Source organism: Amphiura filiformis, chromosome 1 (assembly GCF_039555335.1).
Source record: "Amphiura filiformis chromosome 1, Afil_fr2py, whole genome shotgun sequence".
Classification (NCBI taxonomy): Eukaryota; Metazoa; Echinodermata; class Ophiuroidea; order Amphilepidida; family Amphiuridae; genus Amphiura; species Amphiura filiformis.
This window is the reverse complement of record NC_092628.1, coordinates 18,201,476-18,219,291: the sequence shown is the minus strand read 5'-3', so window position 1 is coordinate 18,219,291 and position 17,816 is coordinate 18,201,476. Positions and strand designations below refer to the sequence as shown.

Sequence of the window (17,816 nt, the reverse complement as noted above, 5' to 3'; positions counted from 1 at the left end):
TATATTCTTAAAGTGTATGTAGCAGGAAGGAAAAGCCGACGGTCAATTGAAAATTTTGACCTTTCATATTGAAGATATGGATTTTTCCCCAAAAGACCTAATTTTTTGGGTGTTTTGGGAAAAAATCCATATCTTCAATACGAAAGGTCAAAATTTTCAATTGATCGTCGACTTTTCATCCCACCTACATACACTTTAAGTATAAATCATCAGATTTATAAAGTTTACTTCAAGTACTGTTAAATATCAAAAATATCAATTTTTAATGATTTGCCATAAAATGTGTATTAAATTGCGAATTTCAAAAATCAAAATTATTTGATATCAGAATGACATTCTTCGTATTCAGAGTGCAATTCGATATGTCTGATGTGCTCTGATGTCCCAAAATAAATACTGTCCAAACGTTCATATTCATACCCCAGCCCTTAAAAATGATATAAAAAGAGTATGCTAGGATCACTAAAATTAACATTGTCTAATTATTATTGTCCACTGTTTAATACATACAGGTACATGTCTAACCTACTAGGTTATTATTATTAATTATTTATTTATTATTATAATTCAGTCTGTAAAATGGGCACATACAAAAGTCATGTAGCCTACCAGGGTAAGGGACCGTTCACAAACACTTGTAAGGGGGGGGGGCCTGGGACCTTTACAGGCCTCGAAAATTTCAGGCCCCCCTTTTTGACATGAAAATTATGGGTCAACCCCATAGAAAAGCATATAAACTCAATTTTTCCAGGAAAATTTGTGGTCATTTTTGTCAGGGCCCCCCTGAGGAGGGTAAAAAATTCAGGCCCCCCTTTTTTGCATCAGGCCCCCCCTTACAAGTGTTTGTGAACGGTCCCTAAGGGACAGCTAATTAATGGCAAGTTAAAAATGGGCGAGTTAGATTGAAAGAAAATGGCGAGTTAGATAAGTTACTCCCCTGGCCCCTGCAGAGAATACGGGAAGTCTCGCCGGTGAGTTAAGATTTTTATGGCAAGTCCAGCAGACGAGTTATGACAAGTCCCATCGATGAGTTAAAATTTACGGCAAGTCCCATCAGCGAGTTATGGCAAGTCTTATCAGCAAGTTAAGATTACAATATGATTTAGGGTAAAATGGATTTTTTCTCACCATCATGAACCTCAACTAGTGAAAGCAATTTCCCTGTCATAGTGTCATCATATAACGGCATTGCTGTAACTATCTTGATAATGTTGTCATAACTCAGCGACTTGATTGTGTTGTTGTAACTCGCCGTTCGGACTTCATGGCTTTGTCGTAACTCGCCTTTAGCTTACTTTATGGGAGTAATTGAAAAATCCCTAATCTCTGTGGGGGGTAACTTGCCTTTTCTTTAAGTCGCCTTTCTTTTAACTCGCCTTTTTTAACTTGCCTAGTTACCACTGTGTCCAGGATTTGTTGACTTAATTGTAGTCCACATTAGCATAATTATAAATTATGAGTTCCACTGTGGTAAAATATCAAATTATCAGTAAGCGATGGCTACCAGCTAGCTAGTCCACCAAACCTAATTGATAGGTAGGCGTAGGCCTACATGTAGGCTGTAACAGCCATTATGTTGACAATGTCTTTTTCTGTCAATAGTTAAAGTCACTTGAACTTAGTTGAAGCGCCGACATTCTATATGGCACAGGTGATTGCTATGGAGCATTTACTTAACACATCATCACTATATCTTCATCTCGATCTGTCTCTTGCTTTAGCTTGTTGCTGCAAGTGGTTCCTTCCAATAAGTTCAAATTTCATCTGTAAAGAAATAACCAAAATATCAATTGAAAATATTTAGATGTTTTTCTTATCAAGATTTTAAAATTAACAACCTACAGATCCCCAAAAGTGACATGGAAAGAAAAAAATATCTTGGGACCTGACTTAATAGCTCAGGCCTGACTATAAATTAGGGGCCCGTGCCACTAAGTCAGATACTATCTTGGGGCTTGAACTTGAAGTTACTATCTTGGGGGCCTGAGTTACTTAGTCGGGTCCCAAGTTACCAAGTCCGGGACCCAAATTACCAGATTGGACCCGAGTTACCAAGTCAGGGATAGTATGTAGGGCCCAATGATTTTTTTTTCTTTCCATGTCACTTCGAGAGCTCCTTCCGGAGGGGAGGGCTGAAGAAAATTCAATTTTGCCGTCCCTTCCTCAGTTTTTTTTTTTTCGGTGGTTTGAAAAAGTGAAGAGCAAAAAAAAAAAAAGGATTATAAGCACTAGCACCCTAATAGCAACACATTTTGATGTATAGTACTTGCCCGGGGGTCACTCCCATTGTGGCCTGTACATCATCCGCGATAATCAACTTTTGAAAAGCACCCTAAACAAGGATCTAACCCTTGGCTAAAACGATACCCTAAACATGTAACAGTAACACGCACCTGTTTCACACCATAAATTAGGCGGGCCTAAACAGGGATTTTATTCATTGCATCAAATTTCATACCCTTAAATTTCATTTCAACGTATCAGCAATTGCAATTTTGCTACCATTTTTTCCAATTTTTCATGTTTTTGACACGGGTCCTAAACACGATACACGCGTATTGTGCCTACCCACGAAAAACTACCCTTTTTACACGTTTTTATTGTCGCGGATGGTGTACAGGCCACAATGGAAGTGACCCCCCCTCCCCCCCGAGTACTTGTAATTTTTTCTAATTTTTTATACTTTTTAAATTTTTTCCGCCCTTTTTTCTTTACCAATTCTTTTTGCCGGCCCTTCTTTCGCTGCCCCTTGACCCCTTCGATTTGGCCGCCCCCAAAGCCCCCCAATACACGCATGAAAATCAAACATCACTCTCTTATATCAGATTTAAGGAGAGCAGTAGAGAGCAATGCTCTTACTCTCCTCAAAAGGCAGTCCCTGGTTAATCATAGTACATACCAGCTTGTCCAGTACTGTTGAGTTCATCACTATACATTCTGATTAAAATCCACCATCTCCTGAAAGCAGTTGCTGCACCTGTACAGTTCACATCAAGTTGACATCACTGGTATCACCTAGTTGGGAAAATTCAAGAAACAATATCTTAATTTGGAGAAACGTTTTACAAGAACAAACATGCTTTGCCTCCTGGTTTCTGAACTTGGGCTTCTCCATGCTGCAATCCTAGCCCCAGAGTTACATGGGAGGCCTAAGTACCAATTCAAAATATATTTTTGGAAATTGTTTTACCATACCATTTATTTGCACACAAAAGTAAACTGCGGATTTACTGCGCACCTTTTAAGGGCTGGGGTATGAACGTTTGGACAGTATTTATTTTGGGACATTAGAGCACATCAGACATATCGAATTGCATTCTGAATACGAAGAATGTCATTCTGATATCAAATAATTTTGATTTTTGAAATTCGCAATTTAATACACATTTTATGGCAAATCATTAAAAATGATATTTTTGATATTTAACAGTACTTGAAGTAAACTTTATAAATCTGATGATTTATACTTAAAGTGTATGTAGGTGGGATGAAAAGCCGACGATCAATTGAAAATGTTGACCTTTCGTATTGAAGATATGGATTTTTTTTCCCAAAACACCAAAAAAAATTAGGTCTTTTGGGAAAAAATCCATATCTTCAATATGAAAGGTCAAAATTTTCAATTGACCGTCGGCTTTTCCTCCCTGCTACATACACTTTAAGAATATATCATTAGATGTATATAATTTACTTCGAGGACTGTTATATATCAAAAATTTGAAAAATATCAAATTTTTATAATTTGTCATAAAATTTGTATTATATTGTGATTTTCAAAAATGAAAATTATTTGATATCAGAAAGACATGCTTCGTATTCAGAATGCAATTCGATAGGTCTGAGGTGCTCTCATGTCCCACAAAAAAATACTGTCGAAACGCAATAAACGCTCATTTTAGATCCCTTAAATAAAAGTGCCGCAAATTATTTGATCATTGCATCCATATGTGATGTGTATAGCATGTGAGTTGTGTTGAAGAGATCAATGGTGGTGCATTTGAAGTGTAACACACATATTGTAATTTGGCATTTTGCCCATTCATGCCTTAAAGGCTAAACTATGATCAGCTGGTCATCATGTGTGAGATGGGAGTCAGGACTAACTACATGTATATAAAAAAAAGCCCAAAATTTTCTGCTTTACAAAATGTCAAATTCCGCTTTTTCCCGCTTCGTAAATTTTGCGATAAAAAAATTTTCACAAAAAAACCCTTACGATCAAATATAGGGCCTATGTGGGCGAAATGATGGTTTATTAACAATTTATAATGTTGAATTTTGAAACTGTTTTTATTACCGGTATTTAAGGTTGGTCTGAACCCTGGGAATTATGGAAACTTTTGGGCCTCATAAAGTTCTGCTAAATTGTTGGTCTAAAGTGTATAAAAGTACCGGTAAATAAATCCAAGTAAGGTAAAAGTACCGGTATACATATTTAGAATTTGGCAAAGACTTGATAAGTTCATCTGTGAGGTCAAATTTGGGCCAAAATGCTCATTTTGGCCCAAAACCCCAAAAAACCTGTTTTTTTGGCCCACTTCTTTTTCGTGCATCCTACCAAAAAAATTCTTGGGCCAAAAAAATGGCTCCTAGATATTTTTATCTAGTTTTTAAAATTAATAAAAAAAATTTGGCCCAAGAATTTTTTTGGTAGGATCAGATGCACGAAAAAAGAAGTGGGCCAAAAAAACAGTTTTTGGGGTTTTGGGCCAAAATGAGCATTTTGGCCCAAATTTGACCTCACAGATGAACTTATCAAGTCTTTGCCATTCAAAATATGTATACTTTTATATACTTTAGACCAACAATTTAGCAGGCCCGAAAGTTTCCATAATTCCAGGGTTCAGACCAACCTTAAGTCTCCAGTAATCACAATGCCTTTGTAAGAAAAATAATTATCAAGCACGAATCACATGGTTTTATTTCAACAAATTCATAGTGACCATGACCATAACCATTTAAAAACGAATAAAAACATCCGTCTCTCAACACGCGATATTCAAAATTCCCGGGCGCTGAATTTGTCGAGTGCAATGACGTCCCAGACAATGAAGGCTGACAACAATTGAGCACAAATAACCATTACCGTACGTCATTGGACTTCGGTGCGGGAATTTTGAATATCGCGTGTTCAGAGCCGACGGTTTTTATTTGTTTTATTTTATTTGTTTTAAATAAAACCATGTGATTCGTGAAGGCATAATGTTATGATTGCCGGAGACTCCCTTTTTTTTCAATTTTCTTTTTTTAAGCTTTTTTCAACTGGTTCATTTTTTCTTTTTTTAGCAAAACTGTTTTTCTTCCTGAATTCTGAGATTGTCGCGGAAAATCCGCAATGCAGAAAAAACTTCTGTCTTTTTATAGTCAGGAGCAGGACTCATCATGGTCTATCGTGGATTGCATACACAGCTGGGCGCAGCGCCTTTTTAGGCGGAAATTATTCGGCTTTTGTTATTGCGCTCATCAATAAAGTCCAAACTCAGTCACTCTCACATAAATTCACATTTAGCGTGCGCCAGTCACGCATTACGCAACGCACAACTAGCATTTGATTTAAGCATTGCTTACGCCCACGATTGCGCCCAACTGCGTGGGCTCGTGGCAGTGCGTGCATGCCATTCTACATGTAATTTAATAGTTTATTGTATTTAATCAATACAGCACATTGGTCGTTGTTACGAGTCATTTTTTTCAACCTTAACCAAACAAACAAACATCATGTTGTCCGCCCGCGGTTGTCCGTGTCCGAGAAAACATTCACAACACATCACACATGATGAAAAGCAGGAGTACCTAGGGCATGATGATGATTGTATTTGTTATTTTGTAAATCATGTACCGGTACCAGTAAATCTAAGACTAAATTAATGTCATGCACGTCATGTCATGACTGCCTACAAATTACATTTACAATATTGAATCAGTCATGAGTCACGACACTGCTCTTGTTTTAGTGTAAAAGATGCATATCCTACGTGAAAATAATTGAAATAACTTCAGCTTTTATACTTACATTGCTTTATACCATGCATGCATGACCACCGTGAATACCGAAGCTGTGCTGTGCATATAGTCGGTGCATGTCACGTCACTACTGCATGACTGTGTGGTCCCGGTGTGTGCTCTGAGCGGGGTTTTTGTGACGATCTTTCCTTCTCAAAATCAAGTTGAATATTGCGATCTGTCGGTGTGCAATGGCCTCAATGTGTTACAAATCCACATAAGTTTCACCATGATGACTAAAAATCGTGCAAAGTTCATTCTTTTGGTTTAAAAATGGAAAAATTGTAGAAACCACTAATGGCGGACGCAACAGATTTTTTTTTTAAACATCAGCTACCAAATTGCAAGCAAGAAAGGTTTATTCCCTGCGTCGGTACTCAGCTATTTGTTTTCAAGCCCGCTTTATGGATCTGGATCTGGATCTGGATTAGTTACTGCCCAACGCCCCTGGGAAGGGGTCACGCGAGCAGGGTGGTGCTAATCTGCAGATGCTTTGGTTGCTTATTTCTTGCTTTCTTTATCTTTGATGTGCTGTTTGACTGATGATTTAAACTTGTCCTTGTCTTCTATGTCTGTGATTTGGTATGGTAGGTTATTCCAGTCCTTAATTGTGCGGTTCATGAATGAGTATTTTAAACAGTTTTTTTTTTGCTTTTAGTTGTGTGAATCTACTATGTCGTGAGGCGCGTTGGACGGGGCGCAGGATATTATGCATTGGAATGGCGAGGTGACCCATCAGAGCTTGCTGGAAGACTGAAATTCTTGTTGTCTTCCTCCGATCTTCAAGAGGCTCCCACTCAAGATCTTCTTTCATTGATGTCACGCTGCTGTACCGTTCGTAATCTGCCATTACGAATCTTGCTGCCCGGTTCTGCACACCTTCGAGCTTTTGTATGAGTTCCTGTGTATGTGGGTCCCACACGGATCCACAATACTCCATCCCTGGACGGATGAGAGATTTGTATGCTAGGTTTTTTTTTTGTCTAGAACATGAATACAGGTTCCTCTTAATAAATCCCAGAGTTCTATTTGCCTTTGCTGCTGTATTATTAATGTGTGAGTTCCAAGTTAGCTTTGAGTTTAATGTTACCCCCAGGTATGGGTACTCGCTAACTTCCGCTAATGATGTATTGTTTAAGGTGTATTTGTACTCTAATTGCTTTCTTGCATGTGTAATTTTGAGGACAAAGCATTTTTGGCATTAAATTTCATTTGCCATTTAGACTGCCAGGCAGAGAGCGTGTTCAGATCTTTTTGTAACATATCGGCATCCTCAGATCCGCTAATTTTCTGTAAACAACGCAGTCATCTGCGAATAATTTCACAGAAGATGTTAAGTTCTGGGGCAAATCATTAATAAAAATGAGGAAGTCCAGTGGACCAGTAACTGTGCCCTGTGGGACACTAGATTTAACGTCTACCCAATCCGAGCACTGACCGTCCACAACAACGCGTTGTTTCCGTTGTGTTAAAAATGCCTTGGTCCATTCGAGTGTTTTTCCCCGAATACCATAATTATCCAACTTCAGTAGCAAGCGTTGGTGCGGCACCTTATCGAACGCCTTTTCGAAATCCATGATTATAATATCCACTTGTTGTTTTTGATCAAGGTGGGTAGCTATTTCTTGTATTGTGTTAATTAACTGAGTCTCGCAAGAATGGTTTTTGCGAAAACCAGTTGATTTGCGCACAAGATACCATGTCTATCCAGATGTTTCATGATGTTAGATTTTAGGATATGTTCAAAAACCTTGCTGCTAACTGAAGTTAGATTTACAGATCTATAATTTGCTGGGTTTGTCTTGTCCCTTTTTAAAAATTGGAGAAATGTTTGAAATCAGCCAATCACTGGGAACAATACCACTATCATAAGAAAGCTGGCAAATGATTTTTAAAGCCAAACCAATTTCTTTTGCGGTTAATTTCAGATATTTAGCGGAAATTCCGTCTGGGCCTGTTGCTTTGTTCTGATTCAGTTCTTCAAGCAACTTGATCACTCCTTCTTCGTTGATCTCAAAATCCGGCATAGAAGGGATTTCACTATCAGGCATTTCAGGCATATTTTTCAAATCCTCCTGAGTGAATTGGGACATGAATTGACTGTTTAGAATATCAGCTTTTGTTTACTTTCAGAAACCAAGTTCCCCGATGATGGTTCTCTCAGGGCAGAAATTCCTGTATTATCATTGTTTAATGATTTAATAAAACTATAAAGCTGTTTTGTAGACTCCAAACATGTATCGTGAATGTGTTTCCTGTAAGCTCTTCTTGTTTCTTTTTTGACAAACTTTCTTAATTCATAATACTTGTTCCAGTCCTCCTGTGTGTTTCTCTTAACTGCTGTATTGTACGCTCTCTGCTTACGTCTCTGATATCGCTTGATTTTTTGCGATATCCAAGGGGTTGTGTTGTTTTTCCTTACTATTTTTGAAGGAACATGTTGTTCAATTGATGTTTGCACCTTAACCTTGAACTCACACCATAGGTCGTCTGCATCCGTCACTGTAAGATTTTTTCGCTCAAATTCCTCACTAATCTTCAGTGCATCTGCCTTCAAACCTTCGGTGTTAGCTCTGTGGTACATAAACACCTTCCTAGGGTGCGGTTTTGATTTTTAACACAAATATCTATAACGACTGATGGAATGCCGTCGTGATCGCTCATCCCAGGGACGGTTGTTGCCTTGACAACCAAAGTAGGATTTGAGGTGAAGAAAAGGTCTAAGGTTTTTTTCTTCCTTGTTGGTCTATCAATGAGCTGGTCCAAGCCAAAGTCATTGGCCAGATTTATCATCTCTTTACACAGAGCAATTTTTTGGCCACCGGGTTTGACGGTCTGGGTTGGCCAATGAATGTCACCCAAGTTCACGTCGCCCCCTATCCAAACATGGCCAAATTGGTTGTTTATTGATCTTATCAATGGATTCTCTAAATTTACTCAGGTACGCCAAATCTGAGTCTGGAGGCCTGTAAAAAGCCCCGATGATGATCGGTTTGGCACCAACCACTTCAATTTGAGCCCAAAGAACCTCGCAATCAGTGTCTAAATCAGCTCTATGCACACCGATTATATCATTTTTAATAGCAATTAACACGCCACCATAAAATTTCTGGTTTTTCTGATTTGGTTCCCTGTCTTTTCTAATAACCGTGTAATTTGATGGAAAAACCTCACTACTTTGGGTGTTGGGACCCAACCAAGTTTCGGTACCGATAACAACATCCGGGTCATGTGTTTCCAGGCACACCGTAAGCTCGGCTACCTTATCTCGTATGCTTTGGAAATTTATGACCAGTGTTTTTATCGGGCGGTTATTCTTTTACTAGCTTGTTTTCTTTTGTTGGACTTTTCTTTAGTTCCAGTTTTATTGTCTTTGTTCACCTGTATGCGTTCTTTAGTGGTGTTTTTGTTTTGGGGAGAGGATGTTGCAATTGGTGATCTAATACAGAAATCTTCATCTGTTTTATTTGTTGTATCCAGTGACTCCAGCGTGCTGTAACTATTGGCAAGTTCAATAGCCCCTGATTCAAATAAGCTACTGGAAAAGTTTGGCATGTTACAATGCCAACAAATCCAAGTTATCTTGCTGTTCTCAGCAAACACTTCAAAGTTTGTGGTATTCATACCCAAACACTCCACATGATACCACCCGTCACAGTGGTCACAGCATATCGCACGTTCCCCCCACAAACACGCTTTGTGACACATAGGGCAGGGAAATTGGGAATCAGAAGCATTTTCACTGGAACCCATAGTTACATCAACACTGGGCGTCGGCCCTGGATTAGGATGGCAGTCATGTGCCTGCACTATTACCAGCATACATATATACAATAAAGCAGATTTGTTCGGTTTATTTGAACCATTATATACCTGTATGAATGAATTTTTTGCTTCATTAAGGCAATGAGTAGGCACATATTTGAACATGAACTCTGAGATTAAACCTGTCATGTCTGTACAATCTCTCTTGTATGCGTATCTTATACCGTTTCCATTGTTTACACTTCCCGCTCGCTCGTCATGTGACCATGGCGTCGCCGGACGAACCATCATCCAGGTGATGATAAATAGAGATAGTGTACTCACAGTTACAGAAGCCATAACCACAAAAATGCAGAACAAAATGAATCAGAAGCAAGATGAGGGGTCACCCCACTCAATCCGCCGCTACCCTACGCCCGTCCGATGCTAATGTCTACTCCATAATATCCATAGCGCCCGACACGTACGCCATCTTGCACGAAGAAAGTCCACTGGTGGCGATTTCAAATCTTAAAGAAATCTCCGAATATTTCACCCATCCAACGGCAAAAACAGTCCAAAAAGCAACCACTCTGCAGATTAAAGGTTTCCTGATGTTTTAAAACCTTTATTTTGTGGGGAACTATGCTCAAAAGGTTGTATTTTCGAGCTCGGGGACGGAGCGATCTTCAAACACGTCCACCCTGGTTCGCACCACAGCACATCCCTACCTTATGTATAGCGAACGAAAGCTAGCCAAATCAGCCAAATGTCGGGTTTCAAAAGTGTCAGATCAGGGCTCCGTTTGTCTTTATATTCCCATAGTAGCATGATATGAGATACATAGTCGCTGAAACAGTGACGTAATCAAATTCTACTAAATATTCATTTTCACTGCTCCTGATTTGGAACGCAGAACAGTTCAGTCTTCACCAACAGCACAACCCGATGACCGTGCGTAGTTGTTGAAAGACTGAAGGATCCAGTCTATTTCTCGTGCGTGATTTTGCGTCACCGATCAATCAACTTGGCTTATCCGCGATTGCGATAAAATTACGCGCCGGTACGCGCAATGAACTTTGCGTGGCGCTCTGCGCCATGCGAGTGGTGGGCTGCGTAATACGCGATTCAGTTCTTCAAGCCATAAAAAGTAAACAAAATTTTAAAAAGACTGAAAATTTCAAAACTCATTTAATTTAATCTTCGCTTAATACTTGTCAACCTCCCGGTTGATTTACGCCAATATGTACACCATTTCCGTGGTATTGTGTACAAAACCGTTTTATCTTTCATTGTGATTTTTAAGATTGTCTTATTTAAATTGCACATAAAAAATTAAGTTTAATAATGGCGTTTCTTCTTACTTTTGACTGAAACACACACTAATTTTTCATCTGAATAATCTTAAATCTACTTTTTTTTGCGACGTGCACATTTACTGGTTTGGTATGATAATTTGTCATTAGAGCTCTTTCACATACAACAGCATTTGAGGGAGCTCACGACTGAACACAAATGCATAAATGGAGCCGAAAACACCGTGAACCAGGACAGGAAATCATCTAACAATACATTGTTGTTCCAAAATAATTTAGGCCTAATTCTTGCAAATGAGAGAGCCCAAACTACCAATGCACCAGTAGGCCTACTATCAAAACAACACGGAGCCGAAACACCGGGAACCACCACAGGAAACCATCCAAAAATGCATCTAATGTTCCAAAATAATTTAAATCTTGCAAAGTACAGTCAGTCGTGAGCACGCTCAAACGCTGCTCTGTGTGAAAGTAAATATGCATAACAACCAGTGCGCGTAATGCTCCGTGGCCAATTATGCATACTAATTAGCTCATGACATTCCCCTGTTTGAAGAGCTCCCATTTCTTTGTTTTAGCACGAAAAATTACGAAACTTTCAAATTATCATGCCAACCCAATGAACTTGCACGTTGCGAAAAGAGAAGTAGATCCAAGTTTATTTGGATGAATAAATAGCGTGTGTTTTGAACTAGCACATTTCAGTACAAATGTCGGGAAAAACACAGTATTAAATTCCATTTTTCTGCGGTAATTGAAATAACACATTCGTATAATTCAAAAATCTGACCGATACAAAGGTTTTGAATACAAATACCTCGAAAAATCCGTACGAATTGGCGTAAATCGACCAGGAGGTAGACACTTTTTTGTGAAGGTAAAATGAGGTTCGAGAACAATCAGCCCATGACATTTCCCTGTTTGAAGAGCTCTAATTCATTTATTTTAACACGAAAAATTATCACTCTCTCAAATTAACATTCCAAACTAGTGAACTTGCATGTCACAAAAAAGAAGGAAATCAAAGATTATTTAGATGAAAAATAAACGTGTGTTTTGAACTAAACAATTTCAATAAAAGTTGGGAAAAAAGCATCATACTTAAACTTAATTTTGTATTTGTAATTTAAATAACACAATCATAAAAATCACAAATATGAAAGATAAAACGGTTTCGTACACAAATGCCACGAAAATGTTGTACACATTGACGTAAATCACCCGGGAGGTAGACAGTTATCGGCGAAGATGAAATGAGCTTTGAAAATATTCAGGTTTTTTAAAACTTTTTGTTTACTTATTTATGCTGTGGCGAACTTAAACGCGTATCACACTGTACACCACTTGCATAGCGCGAGCGTCACGCAAAGTTAACTGCGCGCCGGCGCGGTATTTGTGTTAGGGCGCGTACAACCCGAATGTTGATTGATAGGTGACGCAAAAAATACCACGAGAAATGCCTGCAATTCAGTAAAATTCGCATTTTCCATCATTTTTGAAGAACAATTTAGACACTTAATCTAAATAACACATATCTATAAATATACCAAACGAAGCGGAATTATGTGAACTACGTGAAAATGAAGTCAAAAAGTTCATGATTAGGTAAATCGGAGGGAGGTAGACGAATGTCGCCTAAGGTTTTCAATTTGGAAAAATTGAACAAAAAGTTAGTGTCATTTAAATGATCAAAAACAACAAAAATAAAGCAAACTTGGTCTCGTTTTTTGTCACAGAATTAAATGTACATGCCTCCTTAGCAATTTTAAAGCAATTTTGAAATGTTTTTCGGAAAACAGATGACAGTATAAACCTTATCTTTCAGGTCAGCCAGTGCTGAGCGTGTTTTTGTCTAAATTATTGTACACGGATTGCGAGCGAGAAACCATGAGATTCTTCGAGATTCTCATTTCACAACTAGCCGATTCAGCTCATTAGCGACCGTGCTCACGACTGACTGAGTAACAAAAACATATGAAAGCACAAATCAACCAATGCACAATTACTATCAAAACAACACGGAACCGAAAACATCGGGAACCACCATAGGAAACCATCCAAAAATGCATTTTTGTTTTTGTTCCATTATAATTTAAATCTTGAAAAATAATAAAAACACATCAAAGTACAAACCTGCAAATTCATAATTATTATCAAAACGACCTGGAGCCTAACTTGGGAACCACCACAGGAAACCATCCAAAAATTGCATTTTTGTTCCAAAATAAATTAGGATAATAAAATTAAAAACACATGAAAAAGAAATTCAATCATCAGAAATAGCTCATTTTTATACAAAATCATTGTTTTGATTTATTCAAATTACAAAAACCAATGAAAACAAAGATCATGCAATGTTTTGTATGTTCAAAACAATATGGAGCCTAAAACACTGGGAACCACCGCTGGAAACCATCTAAAAATCTCATTTTTGTTCAAAAATAATACAAATCTATAAATCACCAAAAATGATAATGCCAACCCCTGCCAGATTGACACTTGCCAACCTGGTACAATTGGCAGATGCCAATGATTTCTGACACTCTGGATATTGATGGCAAATGCCAATTTGGCCCGTGGCTGCAAATGCCTGGTTGTGCGTACCCCTTGCACATTCTTCTTGGCCGAACCTGGCAAATGCCACATTGGCATCAGTTGGCAAGTGCCAACCTGGCACTATGTGGCATATTTTCCCTGTGTATACTGCAAAGAATCAAGAGGATGTTAGTCATGTTTTCAGCGTGTAAAATCGTTTGCAGATGGATTTCTGGAACATTTAAAGGGTTAACAGCACGTCTGGATTTATTCATAAAGTGTTACCAAGCTCAGTATTTTATGACATAACATAATCCATGATAATAAAAGTGTCCAACGCGTCAAGGTCCAGACCATCTAAAAGAACATTGTGATATGTAAGGACAAGGTTACCTGCTCAAATCCTTGTATAAACATTTTGTAATTGTCGGTATTTAGTTCCTGCACACACCTGTCAGTTGACCAGGCCAACGATTTTGGGCCTTTAAAGCAGCGTTCGAAATAGGGCCGGTCAGCCGGCCATTGGCCTGTAACTTTTTGGCCTGGCCGGTAACTTTTCTGACTGGCATCTAGTTGCCGGCCCGGCTGGCCAGTAACTTTTTAAGGTCAAGCCCGGCTGGCCTGTAACTTTTTGAGGCATATTTCGAACACTGCTTTAAAGGCAACTCAAGGCCACATTACTATCAGAAATATTATACCGCTTATATTTCAATAATGTAACTGAAGTTGAATGTTGAAATACGTGTAATTAGGCTAATTGGTTCTCCAGCACCGACGAGACGTAACCTTTAAATGCTGCCGCTGCGATGTAATCTCTTTCTGTTCTTACCTGCAGCTAACATAACATGTCATAACACTCCAAATAGATCAAATAATGAATATTGAGGACAATTTAATATGACGGTTATACACAACACTGTCTAGTCACTTACGTAGGCTGATTGATGTCTAGCAAAATATATTATCTGGTTGTTGTTTTTTAAAGTAAAGGTGTCTTTAAACTAAAAGAGCTTAAAAGATTGTAACTTTTTTGACCTTGATGCTATTATTTGGACATACATTTTAACCTTGGTATCATTATGCAAACTATTGTGATAGATTGGTGCAGATACCGTAAAACCTCGTCTACAAGCATAGTGTTTTTGATGAAAGCTAACTTAATACGATACATGCGTAAATATGCCAATATTATATATTAGTCTTACAATAATACTTGTTTGTATATGCTTGGATCTGTAATTTATTTGCTCAAACTCCATAATGGCGCCTGGATTAATTTAGCTTTCATCAGACGTACTCTATATGCTTGTAGACGGGGTTTTACGGTATAGTACCTTGTTGGTTCTTCTGTATTTAGTTTATAAGGCGTAACGGCAATACGATTTTATGATTGAGTTTATTCAAATATTACTCACCCTCTACAGCACCACCGATTTGTTGGCCCAGGACCTGTTGCTTGGATTTGGCATACGATTGAAGATGTTTGAATCACACTTATGTCCGGTACAAATTACTGTACTATAGAAAATAAACTGAGACAAATTCATGTCTTCATTACTTTCACCTCGGATTTCGTTAAATGGGTATATCAAGAGAAAATAATATGTTTATATATAAAGGGTATAAAAACGTTTTAATAACATTCCAAAAACATTTTTGAAAACTTAGTACAAATCATTCTAAACAGAATGTTATTTTGGGGTTGAAAAAATATTTTGCAAAAAATGTTTGCCCAAAATATTTACAATAACGTTTTTAAAATGTTTTCACGACCTTTATATAACCCGACATTTAAATGTTATTAAAACGTTTTGTAAAAAACATTTTAAGATCATTTCTGTGTTTGCTGGGTGCAAATGTTATAACATAATGTTATTTAAGTATTGACAAAATATTTGGCGAACAATGTTTGCAAAAATAGTTTACAATGACATTTCAAAAACATTTTAAAAATATTGTTGTAGTTTGTTTTCATACAAAACGTTTTAAAACGATTTCATGACCTTTATATAACCCGACATTTTAATGTTATTAAAACGTTTTTACCTAAACCAAAACCCAAAATATAACTTACTTAAAACGTTTTAAAAACGTTTTTGTGTTTGCTGGGTATTTACCCTAATCAAAGCCATGTACTCTGCATTATAACCCCTTTTAAGGGGAGTCTCAATAATTGTGTCAGAAGATAACATTCACTGGCATGCAAAAACCTTTCATTAATACCGTGAGCTCTTTATCTCGTAAATGTCGCAGCTTCTATAGCTTACAGGAGACTTCATTAACCAGTTCGAAGTGTTGCTTTTGATCGTTATGTGAAATGTAGCCCGCCATATTATATGTTAAGCGTGAAACCTGCTTCACACATTGTCGATCGATGTGCATTTTTGCATTGTTCGTAACTCGTGTTACTAGCAACGAAACTTATATCTATGACCTTTTCAAGACTTTGATGATGAAATGTTGATATGTCTTGATGTAGGTTATTTTCTGAGACAGTATTACTCGGGAATCTTAGCAAAAGTCAGACTCGATTTTTATCTTAAGCTATTCAAGTTTCAACCCAGACACTTCAACATCATTTTACATATAAAGATAAGCGAAGAGTGGAGTGGAGTGGAGTGGAGTGGAGTGGAGTGGAGTGGAGTGGAGTGGAGTGGAATGGAGTGGAGTGGGCGGGGTGGAGCGGAGCGGAGCGGAGCAGAGTAGAATAGAGTAGAGTGCGAAATCTCTACAAGCCAAAATAAACAGGGCTCACATTCTCGTACCTTCTTGATGCATTACACCTCTAATATGACCAGACAGAATCAGGTCTATTTATAACGCACTTAACTCATTCTACTACACACATTGCTAATGACAGTGTGCGCCTATAAGAAAAAATAAACTCACTTAAAAACACCAGACGGTTTATATAAAAGTTTAATGTCCTGTAACTCACAAGATAAATGCGTACGGGTATGAAAAGTAAAATCCTAAGTCTTTACATTTGTATTTCCATTTTACAAATGTTACGTCAACGTGAATAGTATTTCATCGGAGACTTATCAAATAATTTCGACATTTCGTTTGTCTACTCTGATCAGTGACCTTCGAAGAATACATAAAATAAATATGGCTCTCGTTCGGTGGATTTTCATGAATTTGGAGGGAGATGTTGCACCTTTATATTCCGTACAATATTTTTATTAGGGGGAACTTTTAGTAGACCCTATACATTGAGCCCACTTGTTGAACGATCAAAATCGCGTGATATTTATATAGTATGCTTCGTATAAGTATGTATTACATTAGAACATGACTTCATGAAAACGTACTTCGACACGCTTTTTTACCCATGTGACATTTTATTTTACAGTCAATTTATTCTTTTTAAGCACGACTGCCTGCAGAAAGCGAAACAATGAAAGCTATCAACTTTCACATTTTATCGGTTAAATCAAAGTCTCGAGTGTTTATTATTCGCCAAGTTCGTGTGTTAAACACGTTTTCTTTTATATTAGACTTTATTACATTGCGCAGGTTTCATTATGAATAGCTTGGTTATTACGCAGCTGTAAAATCTGACGTTAGAGGAATATCTCAATGCAAGTATGAAGTTATTTAAATCCACGTTGTATAACGAGATACACATAATTATTATGTATTCATGTGCTGGATGATTCGGCTAGACGTTATTAAGATAATATTTATTTTACTGCATTGAAAGGGGTTATTAGAAACGAATAAAAGTTTGACATAAAGACGGGTGGTCAAATTTTTCATTTGGTGTTTTCTATGTTACATTGAAGCCAATCATTAAAACAATCTTTCCCAATTTTAAGTTTTACGTGTTTTGCTCCAGCAGTGTTGATATTAAAAACAAAAACGTGTATAACAATGGCCCATATACCTTAACAGTGCATACTTCTTACCGTTTTTGTCGGTATAATGAGAAAAAATTATGATATTAATATTTATTAATGTATTTAAAGGGATAGGAGCAAAAGAGGGCGCAATGAGGGGCCTCTTTTTTTAGACACCCTGTACGTAACAAGGCGTGTTGTTTTTGACCTGACCGTCTTTGTATAAGGTTTATGCTAGACCAACATTGCCAGTATTGTACCCCCGGGGTATAGCTTCAGTCAGAAAGAGGTACCACTTTTATTGACTACAATCAAGTGATAATAATACTTCAAATACACATCTACATTAACTATGGTAACCAGTGGACAATCGACG

General features: G+C 37.6%; 1 long non-coding RNA gene across 1 annotated transcript; it reads right to left on the bottom strand.

Moving 5' to 3' along the window:
* Positions 1–1,368: 1,368 nt before the first annotated feature.
* LOC140162901 (uncharacterized) lies at positions 1,369–6,390 on the bottom strand. Its single transcript, XR_011860381.1, has 3 exons — positions 6,014–6,390; positions 2,900–3,015; positions 1,369–1,764 (listed from the first exon to the last, which is right to left on the bottom strand). It is a non-coding gene; the product is annotated as an uncharacterized lncRNA (long non-coding RNA).
* Positions 6,391–17,816: the final 11,426 nt, after the last annotated feature.